Raw genomic sequence first — 25,226 nt, 5'->3', positions numbered from 1 at the left:
GAGGGCAAGGTGCTTCTGCCAGGCCACAGCAATAGGAACGCTGCTCAGGAACAAAGACAGCCCTTGCTCCTGTCCCGAGCTGTGGGTGAGCTGCCTAGGCACGAGCCTCAGGCCACCCCATGCCTGAGCCTGGGCGTTTATATACAGCAGAGTGAGGTTTGAAAAGCCAGTATAGCCAACTTAGTTTAACAGATGGAAGGATAGTGTGTGGTCTGACAAGTGTGTGACATGGGGGCTGAGGGGGAATGTCGCCTTTGCTGGAGTAGCCATGAAAGTGGTGGTGAGTTTTATGGGCTCAGCAGAGGAACCTTTGTAACCGTACCTGAGAAAGCGACTTCCTTCTCCCTGACTTCTTTGAATCCCTGCCAGCCCAAAGTTCAGGATCCCCATGGAAGCCCCCAAATCAGGGACGGTTATACCTCTTAGAAGTTATGAAAATTGGCAGCCGGGCGCTGTGGCTCACACCTGTAATCCCAGCACTTTCGGAGGCTGAGGCTGGCGGATATGAGGTCAGGAAGTCGAGACCATCCTGGCTAACATGGTGAAACCTCGTCTCTACTAAAAATACAAAAAATTAGCCGGGCCTGGTGGCGGGCGCCTGTAGTCCCAGCTACTCGGGAGGCTGAGGCTGGAGAATGGCGTGAACCCGGGAGGCAGAGCTTGTAGTGAGCCGAGATCGCGCCACTGCACTCCAGCCTCCGCGACAGAGCGAGACTCCATCTCAAAAAAAAAAAAACAAAAACAAAACAAAACAAAAAAAAGTTAAGAGAATTGGCTTTGGAAAGAGTTTTCACAGTTCCAACCTTAGCTCAGCTATTTACTGCCTGTGTGGCCAAATTGCAAGTTGCTCAACATTTCTTTTAGTTGAACCTCTGACAGATTCCTACCCTAAGATGAGGATTCAGTGCAGTCAATTATTTGGGAGGTGACGGAATGGATTAGGGAAGGTGGACGGAAGGAAGCTAATAAGGGTGCATTTTAAAGCCAGCTACCACAATGGGCAGCTGAAGCTTAAACCTTCAGGAAAACTCTGGGAAACAGAGTAGAATACACAGCTTACAATCATTCCAGCCAAGTGGAGAGGGAGCTGGGATATATATACCCCCACACCTGGCAGACACATGTTAAGGGCTTCCTGAGGGGGCGGTGAAGACCCAGACACTTCTGGCCTGTCATGTTCATGGACAAAGCCCAAAGGCAGCTCTCACAGAGATGCAGGGGATGGCCACTGGGAGCCGGCCTGGGGTGCACCAAAATGGTAAAGGGATGTGGCCAGAACAATGGCAGCATCTGCTATACTCTCGAAGCTTCATGTACTGTTTTGAAAAGTAAGGTCATCATAGTTTTTATCTTATAGGAAGGATGATATATATATATATATATAAAAAGGCCTGCTAAGTCCTCAGCATAAGGAGCAGCTTGTAGCAGCACTTGTTAAATACTGGTTATTATTACTGGAACCACTCAGCAGTTTTTGCCCTAGGATTTTGTTTGCAGTTTTGCCATTTCTTTTATTTTCTTGGGAGTTCCTGACTTTTTGCCTACAGCACAAATATATAGGTCCAAAGAAAGAGGCTTGTGGCTTGTTTTCATTTGTCCAGAGGACGTTGAAGATATCACTGTCACCTTTTAAGTTGAGATGCAGCAAGTCAAAGATGCAGGGTAGCAACTGGCAAGATATGTCTTCTGCCTTGGCACACTTCTACCCGCCCAGTAGTTGAGTTGTGAGAGGGTGCTGCTTAGGGCCCAGCGGGACCAGCCCCTCATTTATACACTGGGAAATCAAAGAGTAGAAAAAGCTGTCTTTGCTTGCAAACAAGAGAGCGCACCAGTAGTTGTGTCTCAAATAACCTGCAAAGAGGTTTGGCCAGGGGAGGGATGGAGGTGACTTTACATTTGCCGTAGGGATTCGCAGTTTCTTCACAGTAGAGTTTACAAAGACTTGGCTTAAATGTCATGTGTGTGTGCACACACACGTGTGTATTATACTGTATACAGATTCTCCTTGACTTATCATGGAGTTACATTCTGACAAATCCATTGCAAATTAAAAATGTAAGCCAAAAATGCAAGTCAAAATGCATTTAATACAGCTAACTTACTGAACATCATAGCTTAGCCTACCCTGCTTTAAATGTGCTCAGAACACTTACATTAGCCTACTGTTAGGCAAAATCATCTCACACAAAGCCTATTTTATGTTATTATTTACTTATTTATTTATTTTTAGAAACAGAGTCTTGCTCTGTCACCCAGGCTGGAGTGAAGTGGTATAATAATAGTTCACTGCAGCCTCAAATTTCTGTGCTCAAGCAATCCTTCTGCTTTAGCCTCTCGAAGTAGCTAGAACTACAGATGTGTGCTACCATGCCTGGCTAATTTTTGTAGAGATAGGGTCTCCCTATGTTGCCCAGCCTGGTCTTGAACTCCTCAGCTCAAGCAATCCTACCTCTTCAGCCCGCACAAAATGCTGGGATTACAGGCATAAGCCACCATGCCTGGCCAAAACCTATTTTATAGTAGTGTTGAATATTTCATGTAATTTTTTTTTTTAATTTTGAGATGGAGTCTTGCTCTGTCTCCTAGGCTGAAGTGTAGTGGTGTGATCTTGGCTCACTGCAACCTCCGCCTCCCGGGTTCAAGCGATTCTCCTACTTTACTTAGCCTCTTGAGTAGCTGGGATTACAGACACACGCCACCACACCCAGCTAATTTTTGTATTTTTAGTAGAGACGGGGTTTCACCATGTTGGCCAGGCTGGTCTCAAACTCCTGACTTCAGGTGATCCCCCCGCCTTGGCATCCCAAAGTGTTGGGATTACAGGCATAAGCCACCGCACCCAGCCCCCATGTAATTTATTGCATAGTGTATTGAAAGTGAAAAACAGAATGGTTGTATGGGTATTTGAAGTTTCTACTGAATGCTTATTGTTTTCACACCATCCTGAAGTCAAAAAATCCAGTAAGTGGACCGTGCCTGGTGGCTCACACCTATAATCTCAGCACTTGGGGAGGCTGAGGCAGAAGGAATACTTGAGCCCAGGAGTTTGAGACTGGTCTGGGCAACACAGTGAGATCCTGTCTCTACAGAAAATAAAAATAGGCAAGCATGGTGATATGTGTCTGCAGTCCCAGCTACACAGGATGCTGAGGTTGGAGGATTGCTTGAGCCCAGGCAGTCAAGGCTACAGTGAACCATGATCATGTCATTGTATTCCAGCCTGGGTGACAGAGTGAGACCCTGTCTCAAAAAAAAAAAAAAAAAAGTGGAATCATTATAAGTCAGGGACCATCTGCATATATTTTATCATACGAAAGGGAACTGGAAATCAACATGCCTTAAAATTTTGTATATAGAGTTATTTATATATAATTGTTTCTGGATGGGATTTATGAGTATTTTTTTTCTTTTAATATGCTACAGTCTACATTTTCTATGATAAACATGCATTACTTAAGCAAAACAAAATGATGACTTTTTTTCTGGAGACAGACAAGATCTCGCTGTGTCACCCAAACTGGAATACAGTGGAACAATCATGGAACAATCATAGCTCACTGCAGCCCCAAACACCTAGCCTCCAGCAATCCCCTCACCTCAGCCTCCTGAGTAGCTGGGATTATAGGCACGAGCCACCATGCCTAGCTCAATAATTACTATTTTTAAAAAAACAACATCACAACTAACAGATCTAGAAATGTAACCAGGCCGTAGGAGTGCCAAAGGCTTATTTTTTTTAATGAAGTATTAAAATTTTTTATTTTATCTAAAAAAAAAAAAAAAAAATGTAACCAGGCCTGAGAAAGCAGGTTGAGAGCAAAGAAGTAGCATTTTTTTTTTTTTTTTCAGTTTAAAAAGCAATGACGGCTGGGCTTGGTGGCTCACACCTGTAATCCCAGCACTTTGGGAGGCTGAGGTGGGTGGATCACAAGGTCAGGAGTTCGAGACCAGCCTGGCCAACACAGTGAAACCCTGTCTCTACTAAAACTATGAAAATTAGCTGTCCATGGGGGTGGGTGCCTGTAATCCCAGCTACTCAGGAGGCTGAGGCAGGAGAATCACTTGAAACGAGAAGATGGAGATTGCAGTGAGCTGAGATCGTACCACTGCACTCCAGCCTGGGCAACAAGAGCGAAACTCCATCTCAAAAAGAAAAGCAATGACTTGGCTGGTCGCAGTGGCTCACACCTGTAATCTCAGCACTTTGGGAGGCCTAGGCAGGTGGATCACTTGAGGCCAGGAGTTCAAGAACAGCCTGGCCAACCTGGTGAAACCCCGTCTCTACTAAAAATACAAAAAATTAGCCGGGTGTGGTGGCGTGTGCCTGTAGTCCCAGCTACTCCGGAGGCTGAGGCAGGAGAATCGCTTGAACCCGGGAGGCAGGGGTTGCAGTGAACCAAGATCGCGCCACTGCACTCCAGCCTGGACGACAGAGCAAGACTCCATCTCAAAAAAAAAAAAAAAAGCAATGGCTTAAAATACCCACTGACCACCCTCCTCTGGGCTGCCTGCTCTTGTGTCTTCATCAGGTATGCGGTGGTGAGGATGCAGTTCTCTTCTAGATAAGGCACTGAAACGATGATGGTGCAGTGCATTTATTAGAAACTGCTGCAAAATTGTTAGAAACTGAGGGTATAATCTTTTCAAATATCTGAGATTTTACACATATATATGTTATTCTTTAATTCTACATTGTATTTTTACCATTTTCCCAGCACTCAAAATTAATAAAGCAACACAGTATGATAAATACTTAGGAGTTGCACAAGAAATGTATTTTTGTCAGTATGCTTCCCCCCCTCCTTTTGACAATTCACACTGGGGACAATAAAGATTAATCACACAAGGGAAAGTGAATAAGTGAAAACAAGTCCATTGGCAGTCACATAACAGCAGCTTAACTGTGCCTCCAGGTTGGGTACTTATTTATCATTACTCTCTCAGTATCCCTTTTAATTCAAGTTTTATTCCAACAATTCAAGAATCAGTCTATTAAAAATATTAAACTATAAAGAAAAAGCAATTATTATGCCAAAGGCACAAAATATTGAAATAGGTTTTACAACAAAAGTCTGTGCATGAGCCTATGTGTTATTATTTCAGCTCTTTGCTCAATCCAGTGGAATATTCTACACTCATTAGCTCTAGTGTTTATGAGAGTTTAACAACTGCTTGGTTTTCATGGCCAACATGATTATGCTCTGTCTTTGGTTCTCATACAGCTCTCTTTTGCATTCAGCTTACAGAATTTATTTATTTATTTGAGAAGGAGTCTCACTCTGTCACCCAGGCTGGAGTGCAGTGGCGCAATCTTGGCTCACTGCAACCTCTGCCTCCCAGGTTTGAGCAACTCCCCTGTCTCAGCCTCCCGAGTAGCTGGGATTACAGCCACCCACCACCACAGCCGGCTAATTTTTGTATTTTTGGCAGAGACGGGGTTTTGTCATGTTGACCAGGCTGATCTTGAGCTCCTGACCTCAGGTGATCCTCCCACCTCGGCCTTCCAAAGTGCCAGGATTAGAGGTGTGAGTCCCCTCGCCTGGCCAGAATTGACTTTAAAACATAGCTAATATAAAGAACAGACTTGATACTCCAGAGTTTGGGGGCTTTAGAACCTGGCTCCCTGACAGAGCAATGAGTTCTTTGAAGGCAAGGACTATTCTATGCACTATAGCTTTATGTCCACCCTGGACTAGGTAGAGATTGAATGAATGGCTGAGTGATAAAAATAGCAGCTGGCACCAAAAAAATGATTTTATGAATTAGTTTTGTTAGACCTTAGAAATAGCATACACTATTTTTTTTTAATTTTTATTTATTTATTTATTTTGAGACGGAGTCTCACTCTGTCGCCCAGGCTGGAGTGCAGTGGCGCAATCTCGGCTCACTGCAAGCTCTGCCTCCCAAGCTTACGCCATTCTCCTGCCTCAGCCTCCCGAGTAGCTGGGACTACAGGCGCCCGCCACCACGATCGGCTAATTTTTTTTTGTATTTTTAGTAGAGACGGGGTTTCTCCTTGTTAGCCAGCATACACTATTGTTAAGTACAAAGAGGAAAAAAAGTTTTGCAGTGGAGAAACCTGGCAGACACCACCTAATCCAAGAGATTGAAGTGGACATAATCATTAATGGGACAGATTGATGTGACGCATGAAGAAGGACAGTGTCAATTCCGGGGTATTCCTACAAAAGATGCATAACCTGACTCTACTCATGAGGAAACAGTAGACAGACCCAAAAGAAGAGACAGTTTGCAAAGCAACAGGCCTGTACCCTTCAAAAATGGCAATGTCAGGAAAGAACAAAAAATAAATCAATAAAAAACATTTAAACACTGAGAGGTGCTTCCAGATTAAAGAAGAGTAAAGAGGCTTGGCACCTAAATGTATTTTATGATCTTGGATTCTAAATTGGCCAGAAAATTGCTTTAAATAACATCATTGAGAAACTGGCAAAATTTGAATGTGGACTGTAGCTTAAATCATAGTATTGCATGAATGTTCAACTTTCTGAATTTGATCATTTTCCCAGAACCATATGAGATAATGTATTTGTTTTTAGGGTATACATGCTGAAATATTTGGTTGGCATAAATGGTTCAACAAACATAGAGTACCACAAGTCTAAGTGCAGTTTTACTTTTTGAGACAGAGTCTTGCTCTGTCGCCCAAGCTAGAGTGCAGTGATCTTGGCTCACTGCAACCTCCACCTCCCGGGTTCAAGCGATTCTCCTGTCTCAGCCTCCCCAGTAGCTGGGATTACAGGTGCCTGCCACCACGCCCCGCTAATTTTTGTATTTTTAGTAGAGACAATTTTCACTATGTTGACCAGGCTAGTCTTGAACTCCTGACCTTGTGATTCGCCCGCTTCAGCCTCCCAAAATGCGGGGATTACAGGCATGAGCCACTGTACCCGGCCCTACGTGCAGTTTTAAGACATTGAGGTGAAATTCACATAAGATAAAATTAATTATTTTATTTTATTTTTTAGAGACAAAGTCTTGCTCTGCCGCCCAGGCTAGAGTACAGTGGCATGATCATGGTTTACTGGGACCCTTGTATGTAAAAAGAGGATAATATCTATGTCATACAATAGTTTTGATGGTTGAAAGAGAATATGAATGTGAACCTCAAACTCCTGGGCTCAAGTGATCCTTCTATCTCAGTCTCCTAAGTAACTGGGACTACAGGTGCGTGCCACCACACCTGGCTAATTTTTAAATTTTTATTTTATATAGAGAGGGAGTATTGCTGTGTTGCCTAGGCTGAACTCAAACTCTTGGCCCCAAGCAGTCCTCCCACCTTAGCCTCCCAAAGTATTGGGTTATAGGCTTGAGCCACCATGCCTGGTCAGATTCACCATTTTAAAGTGTACAATTCAGTGACCTTTAATACATTCACGGCTGGGCGTGGTGGCTCATGCCTGTAATCCCAGCACTTTGGGAGGCTGAGATGGGCAGATCCCGAGTTCAGGAGATCAAGAGCATCCTGGCTAACAGGGTGAAACCCTGTCTCTACTAAAAATACAAAAAGCCAGGCGTGGTGGCAGGCACCTATAGTCCCAGCTACACGGGAGGCTGAGGCAGGAGAATGGCATGAACCCAGGAGGCAGAGCTTGCAGTGAGCCAAGATCACGCCACTGCACGATCTGTGTGACAGAGTGAGACTCTGTCTCAAAAAAACACAAAAAACAAAAAATATTCACAATGTGGTGCAACTACCACCTCTACGAACTCCAGAAGGAAATCTCAGACCTATTAAATAGTCATGTCCCATTTCCCCTTCCCATGAGTCCCTAGCAACCGCCAAGCTATCTTCTATCTCTATGGATGTACCTATTCTGGGTATTTCATATAAATGGAATCATGCAATATGGGGCCTTTTGTGTCTGGCTTTTTTTACTTAACATGTTTTTGAGTTCCATCCTCACTGTAGCATGCATCAATACTTCATTCCTTTTTATAGTTGAATAATATTTCATTGTACAAATGTACCTATTTTGTTTTTTCATTCATCCGTTGATGGGCACTTGGGTTGTTTCTGCTTTTTGGCTATTATGAACAGTGCTACTATGAACATTCACATACAAGAATTTGTTTGAGCACCTGTTTTTAATTCTTTTGGTATATAGCTAGGAGTGAAATTGCTGTATCATACGGTAAATGTATATTTAACTTTTAAAGAAACTACCAAATTGTTTTCTAAAGTGGCTGCATCATTTTATTGTTTGTACTGTTCTTACAACTCTCCTCAAAGTCTAAAATTATTTCAAAGTAAAAAAAAAAAATTAGTATGTGCATACTCAGGCAGAAGGACACCTAAGTGCACAAAAGTAGGGAAGTGATGAGTGAGCTTCACCCAACAGGCCAGACCTGCGTGTGAACTCAGATAGTTAGAATGACTGGCATAGGCAGCTTAATGGAAGTTTCCAGAGTGAAAATTTTTGTAAAGGATGACACAGTTTAAAAGTGCTATTAAAGCACTTCCATAACAAGAAACCCAGCCCTGGGCAGGTGGAGAGAACCCATGTGCCCAGCCTTTCTCTTCCCCTTTGGGGGCATCATTAGCAGTTCTATGGGTGCACAATCCATTTGTTGACTACATGCATGAGTGAGCATGGTCTCCCTTTTATAAATGGGCATCCATGGGAAACTGCAATTTTCCTTACAGAAGTCTGCCTGATTGCTAGTTTTGATGGTTAAAAGAGGATACGAGTGTGAAAGTTCTGCAAAGTCGTAAAGCACTGATAGACAATGAATGAGGATTATAACTAAGGCCTCTACATTCGGTTCACACCATTGTTAGTTCCTCTTCCTCCTGAGAATGTGGTCCCCCAGCCAGCCACTTGGTACTCCCTGGGAACTTGTGAGAAATGCAGATTCTAAGGCCAGCCTAGAAGTCTGAACCAGAATCTGCATTTCAACAAGATCCCCAGGTGATTGGCAGGCCTATTAAAATTTGGGTAATGCTGCTTTAATGCAGAGATACCTAAACTTTTCTAACTATAACAACCATCTGGGATTACTTATTAAATAATTCCAGTTCCCTTGCTTCCCTTAGTGGAGATTAATTCAATGACTCTATGGTGAGGCCCTGGAATGTGAATTCTCCAGATGAGTCTCCTGATCAGAAAAGTTTGTTAAGCAATACTTCAAATGCGTAGCTTTAAAGGAAAAGGGGATCCTGGTGTGGTGGCACATGCCTGTAATCCCAGTGACTTGGGACGCTGAGGCAGGAGGATCCCTTGAACTCAGGAGTTCGAGGATGCAGTGAGCTATGATTGCACCACTGCACTCCAGTCTGGGCAACAGATGAAGAAAATCTCTTAAAAAATAAATAAAGTGAAATAAAGACAAATGGGGAGGCCGGGCAAGGTGGCTCACGCCTGTAATCCCAGCAGTTTGGGAGGCCAAGGCAGGCAGATCACCTGAGGTCAGGAGTTTGAGACCAGCCGGGCCACCATGGTGAAACCCCATCTCTACTAAAAAAAAAAAAAAAAAAAAGTACAAAAATTAGCTGGGCCTGGTGGCGCATGCCTGTAATCCCAGCTACTTGAGAGGCTGAGACAGAAGAATCACTTGAACTGAGGAGGCAGAGGTTGCAGTGAGCCGAGATAGCGCCATTGTACTCCAGCCTGGGCAACAGAGCAAGTCTCCATCTCGGAAAAAAAAAAGAAAGAAAAAGAAAGGAAGACAAAGGGCAAAGGGGGAAATCTACCTCCTGGAGAGACGAGAGACTATAAGATATCGTTTTGCATGACTGGATGTTAGTTCAAGGATCTCTGAGATGCACTGTTTCTGGAGGACTGCCAGGCTCAGGGTCAGGCTTTCTCTCATCTCAGACAAAGCTTTGGCCTGTGGGATGCCTACAATTTCAGCACTTTGAGGGGCCAAGGCAGGAGAATAGCTTCAGCCCAGGAGTTCGAGACCAGCCTGGGCAACATGATGAGATCCCCTCTCTACTTAAAAAAAAAAAAAAAAAAATTAGCCAGGAGTGGTGCTGCACACCTGTAGTCCCAGCTACTTGGGAGGCTGAGGTAGGAGGATTGCTTGAGCCTGAAGATAGAGGCTGCAGTGAGCAGTGATTGTGCTACTGCACTCTAGCCTGAGCAACAGAGTGAGACTGTCTCAAAAAGAAGAAGAAAAAGGGCCAGGCGCAGTGGCTCACACCTGTAATCCCAGCACTTTGGGAGGCCGAGGCGGGCAGATCATGAGGTCAGGAGATTGAGACCATCCTGGCTAACACGGTAAAACCCCGTCTCTACTAAAAAATACAAAAAATTAGCCTGGCATGGTGGTGGGCACCTGTAGTCCCAGCTACTTGGGAGGCTGAGGTAGGAGAATGGCGTGAACCCAGGAGGTGGAGCTTGCAGTGAGCCAAGATTGCGCCACTGAACTCTAGCCTGGGTGACACAGCAAGAATCTGTTTCAAAAAATAGAAGAAAGAAGAAGAAAAAGAAAGCTAAAGCTTTACTGATTCTCTGCTTTATGCCAAACGCAGTGTTCATCTTTCATCTGCCTTCTTTCCTGTGTCTCTCCATGTTTTCTCCTTTTCTGTCTCTCTGAGAACACTTGCGATTAGATTTAGGGCCCACCCAGATAATCCAAGATGATCTCATTTCAAGAGCCTTAACTTAATTACATTTTTAAAAATGCTTTTTCCAAATAAGGTCACATTGACAGGTTTCAGGGGTTAAGATGTGGACATGTCTTTTTGGGGCCATAATTCAGCTCACTCCATGAGGCATGCAGCGCTCCTTATTTCCTCTGCCCTGGGAGAAAGGCGATTTGTGCTAAAAAGATAGGTAGACAGAAGGGAGAACTGGAGAACAGGCCTGCTCTATCATTCTTCCTCTAGCTGTTCTTGCTTCCCAGGATTTCTCTTTACTCCCAACTTCATGACCCTCAGCTTTGGACCCCACTGTTATGGGGAGGTCTTTCCAGGTTTCACAATTCAAATTCCCAAGTATTCAAAGGTTGCTGGCCTGCCTGAGAAAGTGCTGGTATTAGGTTAGGCGTCTCTCCCTGATCTGATATGTTGGTGTCTTGGAAAGGTGGGAAGGGTGGGTAGCGCCACAAGATTCAAAACCTGTCCTCCCAGCCCTGTTCGTTCAGTGTCTCTAGCGAGCTGGTGGAGCAACAGCCTCCCTTAGAAGGAGCATATTTGAGCAGACCTCTCTTGCACAGGCCCTTGGAGGAGAATGCAGTGGAATCCTGGGTTTCACATTGTGTTCCATTTATCAAATTGCCAAACTCCCTGTAAGGTAGTCACACTTTTAAGGGGACATACAGCATGAATCCTGGGGTCATATTCTAAGGAGGCTCTGGCAATGATTTAATCGTAGTAGCAGTCCTATTCGTTGAGCACCACTTTCATTTTCTCCTTTAATTTTTTTTTTTTTTCTAGATGGAGTCTTGCTCTTTCGCCTAGGCTGGAGTGTGGTGGGATGATCTCAGCTCACTGCAACCTCTACTTCCTGAGTTCAAATGTTTCTCCTGCCTCGGCCTCCCGAGTAGCTGGGATTACAGGCTGGCACCACCATGCCTGGCTAATTGTTTTGCTTTTTTTTTTTTTTTTTAAGTAGAGATGGGGTTTTGCCATGTTGGTTAGGCTGGTCTGGAACTCCTGACCTCAGGTGATCGCCCGCCTTGGCCTCCCGAAGTGCTGGGATTACTGGCGTAAGCCACTGCGCCTGGCTTTCTCCTTTAATCCTTATAACAATGCTGCAAAGGAGTCCATTCCATGGAGGAGGAAGGTGGGGCTAATAGAGGCTAAATTACTTGCCCAAGGTCACCTGGCTCCTAAGTACAGCACCAATGAGTCCAGTCTTCTCCACTGCAATTGCTCTGTAATGGCTGTTCCCATTCATGCTACACATTAATCACTCCCTATGGAAATCATGTCAGAATTAATTGAAAGCCAAGGGCACTGGGAGAAAAGGGAGGCCTGGATTTTGTGGAGCCCTGATTTGGAATGATAATACACATAAGTACAGGAAAATGGATGTGTGGAGTAAGTGCTGGAGAAACTTACCCATTCCAGCAGAAGCATTTAGCATCTTACACTCTTTTGCACAATCTTTTCTTCTCTCTGGTATCACTGAGGGTTTGTTGCCTATAAAAATGTGAGGGAAATTAATTAAAAGTATTTATTTTGCCCCAATTAGAGATGAACTGTGGGGGGCTCTAGCAGAGAATAGAAGAGACCCCTGTGGAACTATGAGATCCCTGTAAATATTCTGAGATGCAACTACATAGCTTCAGACCCTGGAATGGGAGGGAAACCCCTGCATAGGGAGCAGTAAATTACCAACTTCTTCTCCAGTAAATGAGAAAGTGACTCTGCTGGCCACTGGGAGCGGGGCTGCAGAAGCCCTCTGAGGTTTTCTGGAGGAATCCTGCTTCCGTTCCTTCCCATTTCCCAGGTTTGGCTCAACACCGTGATCCATGGTTACTGGGACCCTCAGGAAATTGCTGCTGTGGGAGCCTCCTCTTTTCCCAATCCACCATGCATACTCTTATTAATTTTCAGACAAAAATTATTATTATTATTATTATTATTATTATTATTTTGATGGAGTCTCGCTCTGTCGCCCAGGCTGGAGTGCAGTGGCGCGATCTCGGCTCACTGCAAGCTCCGCCTCCCGGGTTCACGCCATTCTCCTGCCTCAGCCTCCCCAGTAGCTGGGACTACAGGCTCCTGCCACCATGCCCGGCTAATTTTTGTGTTTTTAGTAGAGACGGGGTTTCACCGTGTTAGCCAGGATGGTCTCCATCTCCTGACCTTGTGATCCGCCCGCCTCGGTCCCCCAAAGTGCTGGGATTACAGGCGTGAGCCACCACGCCCGGCCTCAAAAATTAATTTTGAAAATAATGATATAATCTTTAAAAGAATTGTATTTCCAGTGGGCAGCACTCGCTTGATACAGAGCAGCAGGGCCATGTAACCTGGCTTCTAAATCATCACCTCTTTGGGTTCGCACGTATTTTTTTTATTTTTTATTTTTTCTTGCTTCAAATGCACCTTTGCAGAAGGAGATGAACTGGGGGACATGTTAGCGCCTCCACGGGCCTGCTGAGCTCTGTTGGCTGGGTGTGCTAAAAATAACTGGAGAGGTTAAAAAAATGTTGAAGCAGATTTAGGGGCTCTTCTGGAAAATGAAACACAGAAGCTGGGCCCTGGGTGGTTCTATTTAAAGCCGATCATCATCTCATCCATTCCTGTGGATTTACATGCGAAGTCTCTACTCCCCAGCGGCTGGCTGAGGGAAGGAGGGTCTGATCTGCGTTAGGGCTCACCTCCTCCCACGACCCTCTGCAAAGCAGCAGCTGTCCAGAGAAAAAGGAGTGCGCTGGGTCTGGCAAGCAGCTCAGTTCTTTCCTTCCACAATTGTCCCTTTGAATTGAGGAAAGCGAAAATAAAGTTTTCAAGGCCAATTTCACAATTTCATCTTCTGTGAAAAGCAAAATCAACGAGGCTATGAAAAATTACAAGCAGTTAAAACACTTTCATGTCGTCTTTCCCAGAGAGAGAGAGAGAAAGAGAGGAAATCAGACTGCTTTGTTCAAAGCAACGGCCAACTCAAGCCCTTTTTTTTCTTTCTTTCTTTTCCTTTTTTTTTTTAAACACATCTGGTCTCAATCTTTATACACCAGTGGACAAAAGCAATTAGACAGCTCTGTTTTCCACGTCATAATAATGGAAGTCATATATTTTCCATGGCTGTCTCATTTGGTTACCCAGCTCTGCAGAAATGGACTAAATGGAATTTAAAATGTGGGTCTTTTCTTGACAGTGTTGTTAGTGACCTGAGGGATAAGTGCTCCAGCATCTTCTAGAACCACTAGAAGTGAAAGAATAGATATTGCAAGTGTGGGCAAATAAACCTCAACATAATTTACATGCCTGTGGGACAGGTCCTTCACAATCCTGTCTTTCCAACAAGCCCGGGGGGACAGGGATGCCTTTTTAGGATGGGTTCAGATTTGGAACGATCTCTTGACAAATCTGCTAGAGGATGCTAGAGGAGCTTTCATTTAAGGTGAAACTTCCGCTTTCTCATTGTATTGGTGAGAATTCTCTTGGTTGCCAGGGAGAGTCAACCTAACCCAGCCTGAGTAAAACAGAGAATTGGTTCGTATAACTAACCATAAGAAGATGAATCTGGTCAGACTCAACTGATTCCGAGGCTTCTTGCAATGCTATCTTCTTTTCTGCTCCCTCCACCTCTCCCGAGATTAGCAACTCCAAGAAAAGGATTGGCTTGGTATCAACAGTTCCAGCAATAATTCTGTAGTTATTCTCACTAAGTCAGGTGCCCATCCTTAAAATGGCTACAGGCTTGGGTCAGTGGTCCATTCCTGAAGATGAGAGTGGGGTCTGCTCCATCAAACCACAGGACTGAGATTGGGTAGGGCTTGACTCCACGAAAGAAAGTTGTGTTTCAGCTTCAAAAGAAGAAGGGATGGATGCAAGATGCCATAGCTAGCCTATGTGGGACCCTTGTGAGTTGGAAACAGGCACCCCCTCCAGGCTGATGCAGACCTATGCCCCCACTTCTTGGGGAGCAGATGGCACCTTTGACCTGCCTTCCTCTGGGCAGAAGCAAACCCACACCTAGGACAGATAGTTGAGTGAGCAGAACTAAAGGTGGATATTGACTCAATTGACTCCTTGGCAGGACAACCTTGTGCTGTGTGACAGACACCTGAACACTGTAAGTGGTGGCACTGGTGGGCAGGAAAATCAACATATGTCCTCCACATCCACCCCCAACCATTCTAAAATAGATGCCTTACCCCAAGTTTTCTTGCCTGACGTGCTTAAACTGTGGCTTATTCATTAGAACGTGCACATCAGCCATTTTACAACTAAATGTTTGCTCAAACTGGGGTGTGTGATGTTAACCCATAGAGGGAGCACTGGGATGGAAAAGTCCAGACCTGGGGCTCAGGAGGCCTGGGATTGATTGCAGCTCTGTGTTTACTATGAGGGCATACTTGCTGTAGTCCCGAGGCTTTTTTAGATATCAGCTTCCTCATTTGTAGGATAAGGGGACCCTTCCCAAAATCCTTCCTTCCTACTCAAGGTCCAGATTAGAAGGAGGCCTGTGGTTTGGGGGTCTTTCTTTTCTCCCAGTTTCCCACTGTTTGTGCCAACAAGTATAATTCTACCTCCAGCCCCCTTCCCCCAGCTGGTCTCCTCAGAAGAAGATGGTGAAGTTGGTGGTTTTACCGCATTTTGTCAGTTTTACCACATTTAGTTGGTGGTTTTACCGCATTCACAACAAGAAGTTGTGAAGTTGGTGGTTTTACCGCATTTAGTCACATTTGATCACCTCCAGCTCCCCCTTCAGCAGGTTGTAATTTCCCTCCCAAAAGACATTGGTGATACACAAACCCCCTTTTGCCTGTTAGGCAAATTAGCACCCACTCACCAACCTGGGCCCCTGCAGAAGCTGGCTGGGGACAAACACAATGCATTTGAAAGACCTGAAAATGCAAAGCACAGCAGTGGCTGACTTCTGTCCCGTGAGGGTCAGGCCCTCTCAGCCTGAGCAGAGGGAGGACCATTAAACAGGGGCATCTGCAGCAGAGGAAGGGACCCTGCCCTGTAAACCCAACGTCTCCTGCTGCAGGGGGCCCCTGCCAGTGCTGAGAATAGACTTACAGGGCAGAAGTATTCTTCATCATCTTATATGCGGGCACTTAACAGCCTCTTTGCATTTGCCAACCACAAATTCTAGCGCCAAGCACAGAACCCCACACATATCCTATCTCCTCTGTTAGTCTATCAGAACCAAATTTCCTTTTAGGTCATTGTGCCTGGCCCCCGCCACTTTGGCCTGCAATAGTGAGGGCAGAGTGACTAGGTTCATCTCTGCCAGAGCTGCTGGCGGAGGGCTTGGGGACCATGTAAAATGTTCTTTGGGGTGAGTTAGTCTGCTTCTATCTTACCACTCACAGTCAAATTGGTCTTCCAAGGCCTAGAGACTCTGAGTGGGGTTAATCAATGCCTATGGGTGCCACTGGGTGCCACTAGTGGAATATTTTGGGGTCCAAACAACCAGTCATACACATAAAAAAGACCTGTTAATAATTTCTGCTTTATCATTCAGTGTCTTTGGGAGTTCAGAGCATACACAGGGAAATATAATAATGCTGATGCCTATATTTATAGAATACCATTCTGTCCTCATAGCTCTTTTATAGCGTGGATAGTTTAGTAGTTAAATGCTTGAACTAAATCTTGACTCCTCCAAAGACTAAGAAAACTTCAGTACATTACTTAACATCCTGGAGCCTCTGTTTGCTTCTTTGTAAAATGCAAGATAATAACAGCCTTTACCTTTACAAGTCTGGGGAGAGTTAATTGCAGTGGTCTATGTTAAGCTCTCAACACATGATCAGACATAGAATGATGGTTCAATGCATGTTAGTGACTACTTTTTTTTTTTTTTTTTGAGACAAAGTTTTGCTCTTGTTGCCCAGGATGGAGTGCAGTGGCGCAATCTCAGCTCTCCGAAACCTCCACCTCCTGGGTTCAAGCGATTCTCCTGCCTCAGCCTCCCTAGTATCTGGGATTACAGGCGCCCACCACCATGCCCAGCTAATTTTTGTGTTTTTAATAAGGACAGGGTTTTGCTATGTTGGCCAGGCTGGTCTTGAACTCCTGACCTCAGGTGATCCGCACACCTCGGCCTCCCAAAGTGCTGGGATTATAGGTGTGAGCCACCGCACCCAGCCATGACTACTATTATTATCCATGAACTCATTTGACTATAAGAATGACTTGTTGTGAAGTTGGTTGGACTGGGATATTTTCCTCTTCTGATAAGTGAGGAAAGTGAGATCAGAAAGTAAAAAGCAAGCATGGGGCCAGAGGAAGCAAAGGGGAGAGAGAGGGGCTCATAGGATTGGGAGATGGCTAACACGAGCAAGGAGCATCTAAGGGGACAGGCCCACCCTCTTGCCACAGCAGCTTTAAGTTTCCTACTGTATGCAAGGGAGGGGTCCTGACCTGCAGAATACTGACACCAAGATAAAGTCATTTAAATTAAACCTACTTACTGAAGGGACTGAAACTTTACAGTAAATAGAGGGGAAAAAAATAGATTAAAAATAGATTAGCATTTTATTTTGAAAAAAAGGACACCTTGGCCAGGTGCGGTGGCTCACAACTGTAATCCCAGCACTTTGGGAGGCCGAGGTGGGTGGATCACCTGAGGTCAGGAGTTCAAGATCAGCCTAGCCAACATGGTGAAACCCCGTCTCAACCAAAAATACAAAAAAATTAGCCGGGCGTAGTGACGGGCACCTGTAATCCCAGCTACTAGGAAGTCTGAGGCAGGAGAATCGCTTGAACCCTGGAGGCGGAGGTTGCTGTGAGCCAAGATGGTGCCACTGCACTCCAGCCTGGGTGACAGAATGAGACTCTGTCTCAAAATAAATAAATAAATTAATTAATTTAAAAAAAGAGGACACAAAAAATTTTGAAAATAACTTCACCTTCTAACAAAGTTTCGATCATGGTTTAGGCTATGTGCTAATTATTAGAACAAAGAATCTAAACTTTTTTTTCTGATAAAATTGAATGGTATCCTTCACTTCATTTGTGACTTTTATTTCACATTCATAAAGAAGGTCATTTTTTCCCCACAAAGGTATTTGACGGCCTTATCAATTTTTAAAGGAGTTTTCTGAACCCTTGTCATTTACATTGTCTTCTCCCCTGGTCTATTTTCTCCTGGGTAGCTGTTATCTGGTCTCAAGGCTTTGAGCAGTCCTGCTATGTTACTTTCATGAACTCCATGAAACCCTGAGACTTTGCAAGATTTGCAACTTCGTTTTGTGAACCAATCTGCATTGAATTTGAATGGTAATTTTGGAGGTGCTACAAACCACAGAGGTGTCAATGAGATGGGTGAGAATGGCTGTGGAATAGGAAGAGACTTTATTTGTGTATAGGCTGTGTCATATTCCCTTGGCAAATAGTTTCATATTATAATAATTTTTGCTTCATAAGCAAGTCATAACTATAGGCACTTGGGTAACAAATACTCAAATAACAACCATCCCTTGTACAGGAATGCAGCACATTTTTTTTTTAATAAACACAGATTTCTGTGGACAGAAATGTGGTTAAAAGACTTTTCCATCAGTGGGATGGCTGAGATATCAGACAGAGCAAACAAGTAATGATAGTAACAGATTATATATAACACAATGAATAAAATAAGAAACCATAGGCCGGGCGCAGTGGCTCAAGCCTGTAATCCCAGACTTTGGGAGGCCGAGGCGGGAGGATCACGTGAGGTCAGGAGTTTGAGACCAGCCTGGCCAACATGGTGAAACCCCATCTCCACTAAAAATACAAAAATTAGCCGGCTGTGGTGGTGCGCACCTGTAGTCCCAGCTACTCTGGAGGCTGAGGCAGGAGAATTGCTTGAACCCAGGAGGCAGAAGTTACAGTGAGCTGAGATGGTGCCACTGCACTCCAGCCTGGGCAACAGAGCAAGACTCTGTCTCAAGAAAAAAAAAAAGAGAAAAGAAAAGAAAAAAAAAAAGAAACCACTAGCTCATTCTAATATAAATAAAAATTCAATTAAATGTTTGATGGGGAATGAAATATTTACATAGTTTCAAGGATTTCCACAAAATACTTATGAAAGGGAAAAGAGTCACTTTGTAGCAATGAGTCTGACAGACACCACTTTATCAAGGGGTCTAAGTGAGCATCCCCCGGAATAGGATGAATGGAAACTGTACCCCACACAATAAGAAGAATCCAGCTTCACTTCTGCAATATTCCTGTCTAAATCTAAACAAGAGGAAACCAAAATTGAGGGCATTCTACATGTTTGGCCTATAGTCTTTAAAAATGTCAAAAGACACGCTGGGTGCAGTGGCTCACGCCTGTAATCCCAGCACTTTGGGAGGCCGAGGAGGGTAGTTAACTTGAGGCCAGGAGTTTGAGGCCAGCCTGGCCAACAGGGCGAAACCCCATCTCTACTAAAAATACAAAAAAATTAGCCAGGCCTGGTGGCGGGTGCCTGTAATCCCAGCTACTTGGGAGTCTGAGGCAGGAGAATGGCTTGAACCCGGAGGCGGAGGTTGCAGTGAGCCAAGATCACGCCATTGCACTCCAGCCTGGGTGACAGAGCAAGATTCTGTCTAAAAAAAAAAATTACTGTAATCCCAGCACTTTGGGTGGCCGGCTGAGGCAGGTGGATCACGAGGTCAGGAGTTCAAGACCAGCCTGGCCAAGATGGTGAAACCCCATCTCTACTAAAAATACAAAAAGTTAGCCAGGTGCAGTGGCAGGTGCCTGTAGTCCCAGCTACTCAGGAGGCTAAGGAAGGAGAATTGTTTGAACCCAGAGGGTGGAGGTTGCAGTGAGCCAAGATTGTGCCACTGCACTCCAGCCTGGGCGACAGAGTGAAACTCTGTCTCAGAAAAAAAAAATTACAAAAATTAGCTGGGTGTGGTGGCACACGCCTGTAAGTCCAGCTACTTGGTAAGCTGAGGTGGCAGAATCGCTTGAACTCCTGGAAGTGGGAGATTGCAGTGAGCTGAGATCGTGCCACTGCACTCCAGCCTGGGCGACAGAGTGAGACTCTGTCTCAAAAAAAAAAAAAAAAAAAAAAGTCAAGGACATAAAAATTAAAGAAAGAATAAGGAGCTGTTCCAGACTGAAGGAGCCCAAAGAGCCATGGCAGCTGGGTGCAACACAGGATTTTGAACTGAATCCACTTGCTATAAAAATGACATTATGGGGATTGCTGGCAAAACTTGAAAGGGGCCCAAGGATTTGTAGTAATGTATCAGTGTTAATTTCCTAACTTTAAAAATGGTTGTATTGTGTATGTAGAAGGATGTCCTTGTTTGTAGGAAATGTATACTAGAATTTTCAGGGCACCAGGTCAGGTCTGCAACTTACTCTCAAATGGTTTGGGAACAAAAACATTGTTTGTACTGTACTTGCAACTTTCCTGTAAGTTTCAGTTTTGTTTTTTTTTTAAGAGCAAAGAAGGAGGTCATTTTCACTGAGCAGTTGGCAGATTCACCCAAGGTCCAGAGATGGAGTTGAGAGGCCGTGCCAAGGAGTGGTGTGAGCTGATCTGTGTTTGGGAGAATGCCTGTCAGCTGTGTGTAGGGGTGGGTGTAGGAGGGAAGGCAGATGAGGGTCAGGGAGACTGGAGGCAGGTGGGAAGGGCTTGAGTTTAGACAATGACAACATGTAAAGCAGAAGACAGATTTGAGACCAGTTGAGGAGGGAGACTCCTTCAGATATGGAGAAAGAGAGGAGGAAAAGATAATGAAGGCTTCGAGCTTCATAGAGAGGATGACAGGGGTCAGGAATGAGATGGGGCCTGTGGCAGTGAGCTTGGGAGGGGCAGGTGGCAGGTCCTGTTTGGGGCATGCTGAATATAAGAAAAGTCTGGCTGTGACATTGGGCTCCTCTCTCATCTCTAGGGTATCAGCCAATGTGGTTCATCTTCCCAGATGTAGAATTTGAGATCTTGTTGTGACATTTTTGCTTTGACATCCGGAAGCAATGAATTATGATTTTGAACCAGGAAGAAAGATCACAGCAAGCAACATGGATTTGGGATTTGTTTGCTTGGAAGCCAAGAAAACAACTGAGATTAGAAAGGGAGGAAAGAAAGCCTTTGGAGAAGGCTAAGGGGAAAGAGCCTGTGAAAGAGGCAGAGGAGGTGTCGTCAGGAAGGGAGGAGGAAAACCAGTCCGAGTATTTGAGTCCAAGTATTTAGTAATGTAGGCATGGACCCCAAATTTTCTTCTGCTGAGAAATTTTTCTTCTGCCGTAGAAATTTTTTTCTACTGAGAAAAAAATCCACCATGTCACGAGGGTTTCCCACTTACTTTCTGACATTCTAGCTTCTGTTGTTTTTTCTTACATATAAACTAATGTCTATGGTTAAATGTAGGTTCCCTCCCCATAACACACCCACAATCTGCATAATTCCTTATAGTTCAGTTTCAACAGAAGACTTGGTCAAGCAATTGCCAGAGAGGAGGCACAGAGTAGCTCCTGGGTTCGAATCCCAGCTCTACCGTTCACCAGCCACATCACCCTGTGCAAGTTACTTAACCTGCCTGTGCCTTAGTTTCCACATCTGTAAAACTGGGATTAAAAATGTTCCTACTTCTGGAATTGTTATGAGGGTTAAAGGTGCTAATATTCCATAACTACTTGGAATCATGGCTGGCACTATGTAAGTGTATGTGTTATGAAGTTAGTGGAAACCTAAATGAGCTACTAACTCTATATAGTCCAGTTACAGATACCTATTTGCCAGTGGTATTGAGTGCTTTACAAGTTATTCTTTTGCAAGCAGGACTCCTGTAGGCCTCAAACTTTTGATGCTCAGAGGCCAGTTTAGCCATTCATTTTTTGATAGATTGGAGCCCAAGAGGTTGATCTCAGGAAACCAAAATTGCTCCACAAATATGACCATGGAAATGGTCCCCAAGTGGTGGCTCTAGGAGTAAGGAAACCTGAGTTTCTTCCAGGACTGTCGTATTGGACTTTCTTATCTCCGCTGTATTGGCCCCAGTAATCTAGTAGAGCTGTGCATCTCAGGCTGTAATGGGCATACACACAATTCGAAGATTTTGTTAAAATGCAGATTCTAGCTTGGTGCCGTGGCTCATGCCTGTAATCCCAGAACTTTGGAAGGCTGAGGTGGCAGATTGCTTGAGGTTAGGGGCTTGAAACCAGCCTGGGCCACATGGTAAAAACCCTCTACAAAAAATACAAAAAAATTAGCCAGTTATCGTAGCTCGCACCTGTGCTCCCAGCTACTGGGGTGAGGGGAGTGGGGGACCAGGGGGCTGAGGTGGGAGAATTGCTCGAGCCCGGAAGGTCAAGCCTGCTGTGAGCCAAGATGGTGCCACTCCATTGCAGCTTGAGTGACAGAATGAGACCCTGTCTCAGGAGAAAAAAAAAAAAAAAGATTCTGCTACAATATGAATGAACCTTGAGGACATTATCATCTGAAATAAGCCAGTCACAAAAGGACAAACACTGTATGATTCTGCTTATATGAGGTACCTAGAATAGTCAAATTCATAGAGACAGAAAGTAGAATAGTGGTTGCCAGGGGCTGAAGGGAAAGGAGAACGAGAGTAATTGTTTAATGGTATGGGATTTCAGTTTCACAAGATGGAAACAGGTTTTTTTTTTTTTTGAAACAAGGTCTTACTCTGTCGCCCAGGCTGGAGTGGCAGCGGCAGATCTCAGTTCACTGCAGCCTCCACCTCCCAGGCTCAAGCAATTCTCCTGCGTCAGCCTCCTGAGTAATTGGGACTACAGGCATGTGCCACCACATCTGGCTAATTTTTGTATTTTTAGCAGAGACGGGGTTTCACCATGTTGACTAGTCTGATCTTGAACTCCTGGCCTCAGGTGATCTACCCGCCTCAGCCTCCCAAAGTGCTGGGATTAGAGGCAAGAGCCACCATGCCCTGCCATGATGGAAAAAGTTTTATGGATGGGTGGTGATGACGGTTGCACAACAATGTGAAAATACTTAATGTCACCGTACACTTAAAAATAGTTAATGTGGTAAATTTTATGTTTTATTTTACCACAATTTAATTAATTATTTATTTATTTTCATTCAAGCAGTTACTATAGCTTTAATGCAAAGCAGGTGCTGGGCTTGTTTAAAAAGAACTAAAGGCACCTACCTCAGCTTTCTAGCCTCTTGCACCTCAAGGTGTGGTCCTTGGCACAAAATGAGGGTCAATGAGCCTCACCTGGGAGTTCAGTAGAAATGCAGAATCTCAGGCCTCATCTCTGAATTATTGAATCAGAATCTGCAGTAAAAAAATAAATAAATAAATAGGCTGGGTGCAGTGGCTCACGCTTGTAATCCCACCACTTTGGGAGTCCGAGGCCGGCAGATCACAAGGTCGGGAGATCGAGACCATCCTGGCTAACACGGTGAAACCCCGTCTCTACTAAAAATACAAAAAAATTAGCCAGGCGTGGTGGTGGGCACCTGCAGTCCCAGCTACTCGGGAGGCTAAGGCAGGAGAATGGTGTGAACCTGGGAGGCGGAGCCTGCAGTCAGCCGAGATTGTGCCACTGCACTCCAGCCTGGGCGACAGAGTGAGACTCCATCTCAAAAATGACAATAATAATAATAATAATAATAATAATAAAAATATTAAAGTGGCTTTGCTTTAATTTGAGTTTGGGTGACACAAGCCAGTTTTGACTGGGACCATTCACAACAGGAAAATGGAAAAAATTAAGTTTTACTAGGGAGAGAGATTCGGTGTTCAGATTTACATTCAGAGTTAACACATCTATTTTTCAAAACACTGTGGAGGAGTACAGAAGTAAAAAACATGCTTTCTGTCTTTGAGAAGTATATGTTTTTATGACAATTCGATTAATAAACCACACTTGAAGAGTAAGATATATTAATTTATTTTTAAAAATTAAAGTTCTAGACCCCCATTCTCGGGGTTGGTGAGAAGTTTAAATCAGTCCATTTGAGCAGCTTTAAACACACACACACACACACACACACACACACACACACACACACACAGTGTGCCCAGTCAGGGCCACCAGATGTATGGCACTCAGGTTGTGTACTGCACAACTGCAGGAGAAGTTATGCCAAAGACTATGATACAAACGGCCCCTTCTGGAATCATTGTACTGCAGTGTAATGCCCTTCACCGCACTCTGCTTAAGCTGTACAAGAGCTGTGGTGGCTCATGCCTATAATCCCAGCACTTTTGGAGGCTGAGGTGGGCAGATCACCTGAGGTCAGGAGTTTGAGACCAGCCTGGCCAACATGGTGAAACCCTGTCTCTGCTAAAAGTACAAAAATTAGCCAGGAGTGGTGGTGGGCACCTGTAGTCTCAGCTACTCAGGAGGCTGAGGCCAGAGAGTTGCTTGAACCCAGGAAGCAAAGGTTGCAGTGAGCTGAGACTGCGCCACTGCACTCCAGCCTGGGCAACAAGAGCATGACTTGGTCTCAAAAAAAAAAAAAAAAAAAAAAGAACTGTGGAGCTTATGCCAGGCAGGGAATGGAGGTAGGCCTGGTCTTTGGTTGGTGTGGTCCCTGATGCTGTTACTCCTGGCCCACTCTCCTTTGAAGATCGGTATCTCTGTGGTCAGTTCTGGGCGTGGCTCCAGTCCCTCTGGGTCCAGCTCAGCTGTGGAGGATTTCCCTGACATTCTCAAGGTGACAGCACTCACAGCCTAGTCCTTGCAGGCACCCAGCCAACCATCTCTATCCCTGGTCCTGCCCCCTAGGGAGGGTAGTTTAGAGCAGGCTCACGTTCTCAAGACCTATAGGGCAGCCATGCTCTCTTTCACTCTTAAAGCTCATGGCCACCATCTCCTTTCTGTTAAATGTCTCAGATTAACCATTTGATGCGTCTAAGCAGGGGTTGAAAACTCCGACACATATAAGAACCGGCAGGTACACAAACGAATGTTGCAGGTGGTGTTAGAATTTAGCGGGTGGTGGGGACTGTGGTGAATGGAAAGCACATAGCCTGCCTAAAGGCACCAGCTGGACTTGGATCCTTCCCATTTTTGCCATGTGAAAATAGGGGCCCAGAAATGGGAAACCTTTGAGTTTTTCCAGAGAACCCAGAGATTTAGATTTTCATGGGAAATCTCTCACTTTTAGAAAATTGCAACTAATATTTTAAATTTATATAAAATAATTCGCAGGCCAAATCAAAGATGTCCTGAGCCACACCAACTTTCCATCTCAGAAAGCAAAGGGGGAATCCATCCTACCAGGCAGCTTTCCTTTTTTCCCCCAGAAACACACACACACACACACACACACACACACACACACACACACACACACACGCAAAGGCTGTTAACTCTCCTTGGGGCTAAGAGAAGTCAGACTTCCAGGACACAAAGGCCCGGCTACCTTCTCTCAGGGGAGGGAGATGGGAGGGGGTGGGGGAAATACTTTTCATTCTTTCTGGAGGAGCCAAGGAGAAACAACTCCTTTCTCAGCCAGAGCGGTTAATGGAGTACATTACAGTCTTGATAATTTGGATAGCTATTAGCTGGGGAGTCAGACATAAATAACAACATGCAATAATTACATGGTAGCATTCAGACAGGCCCAGAGCACAGGCCTGCCAGAGGAGGGGTATGGAGCGTGTAAGGCCCTGAGGTGGGAATGCTGGCTGTGGTAAGAGGCGAGGCA

General features: G+C 44.8%; 1 long non-coding RNA gene across 1 annotated transcript in view; it reads right to left on the bottom strand.

Moving 5' to 3' along the window:
* Nucleotides 1-8,949: 8,949 nt before the first annotated feature.
* LOC117979605 (uncharacterized) overlaps nucleotides 8,950-25,226 on the bottom strand; it is a 126,364-nt gene continuing 110,087 nt past the window's right edge. Inside the window, exons 6-8 of the long non-coding RNA XR_004670476.2 lie at nucleotides 22,714-22,842; nucleotides 13,297-13,393; nucleotides 8,950-12,112 (exon numbers count right to left, since the gene is read on the bottom strand). This is a non-coding gene — a long non-coding RNA (uncharacterized LOC117979605). The remainder of the gene's footprint in view (nucleotides 12,113-13,296; nucleotides 13,394-22,713; nucleotides 22,843-25,226) is intronic.

The sequence above is a fragment of the Pan paniscus genome, chromosome 2 (genome assembly GCF_029289425.2).
Source record: "Pan paniscus chromosome 2, NHGRI_mPanPan1-v2.0_pri, whole genome shotgun sequence".
Lineage (NCBI taxonomy): Eukaryota > Metazoa > Chordata > Mammalia > Primates > Hominidae > Pan > Pan paniscus.
The sequence above is the reverse complement of the archived record's forward strand: the minus strand, read 5'-3'. Positions and strand labels throughout refer to the sequence as shown.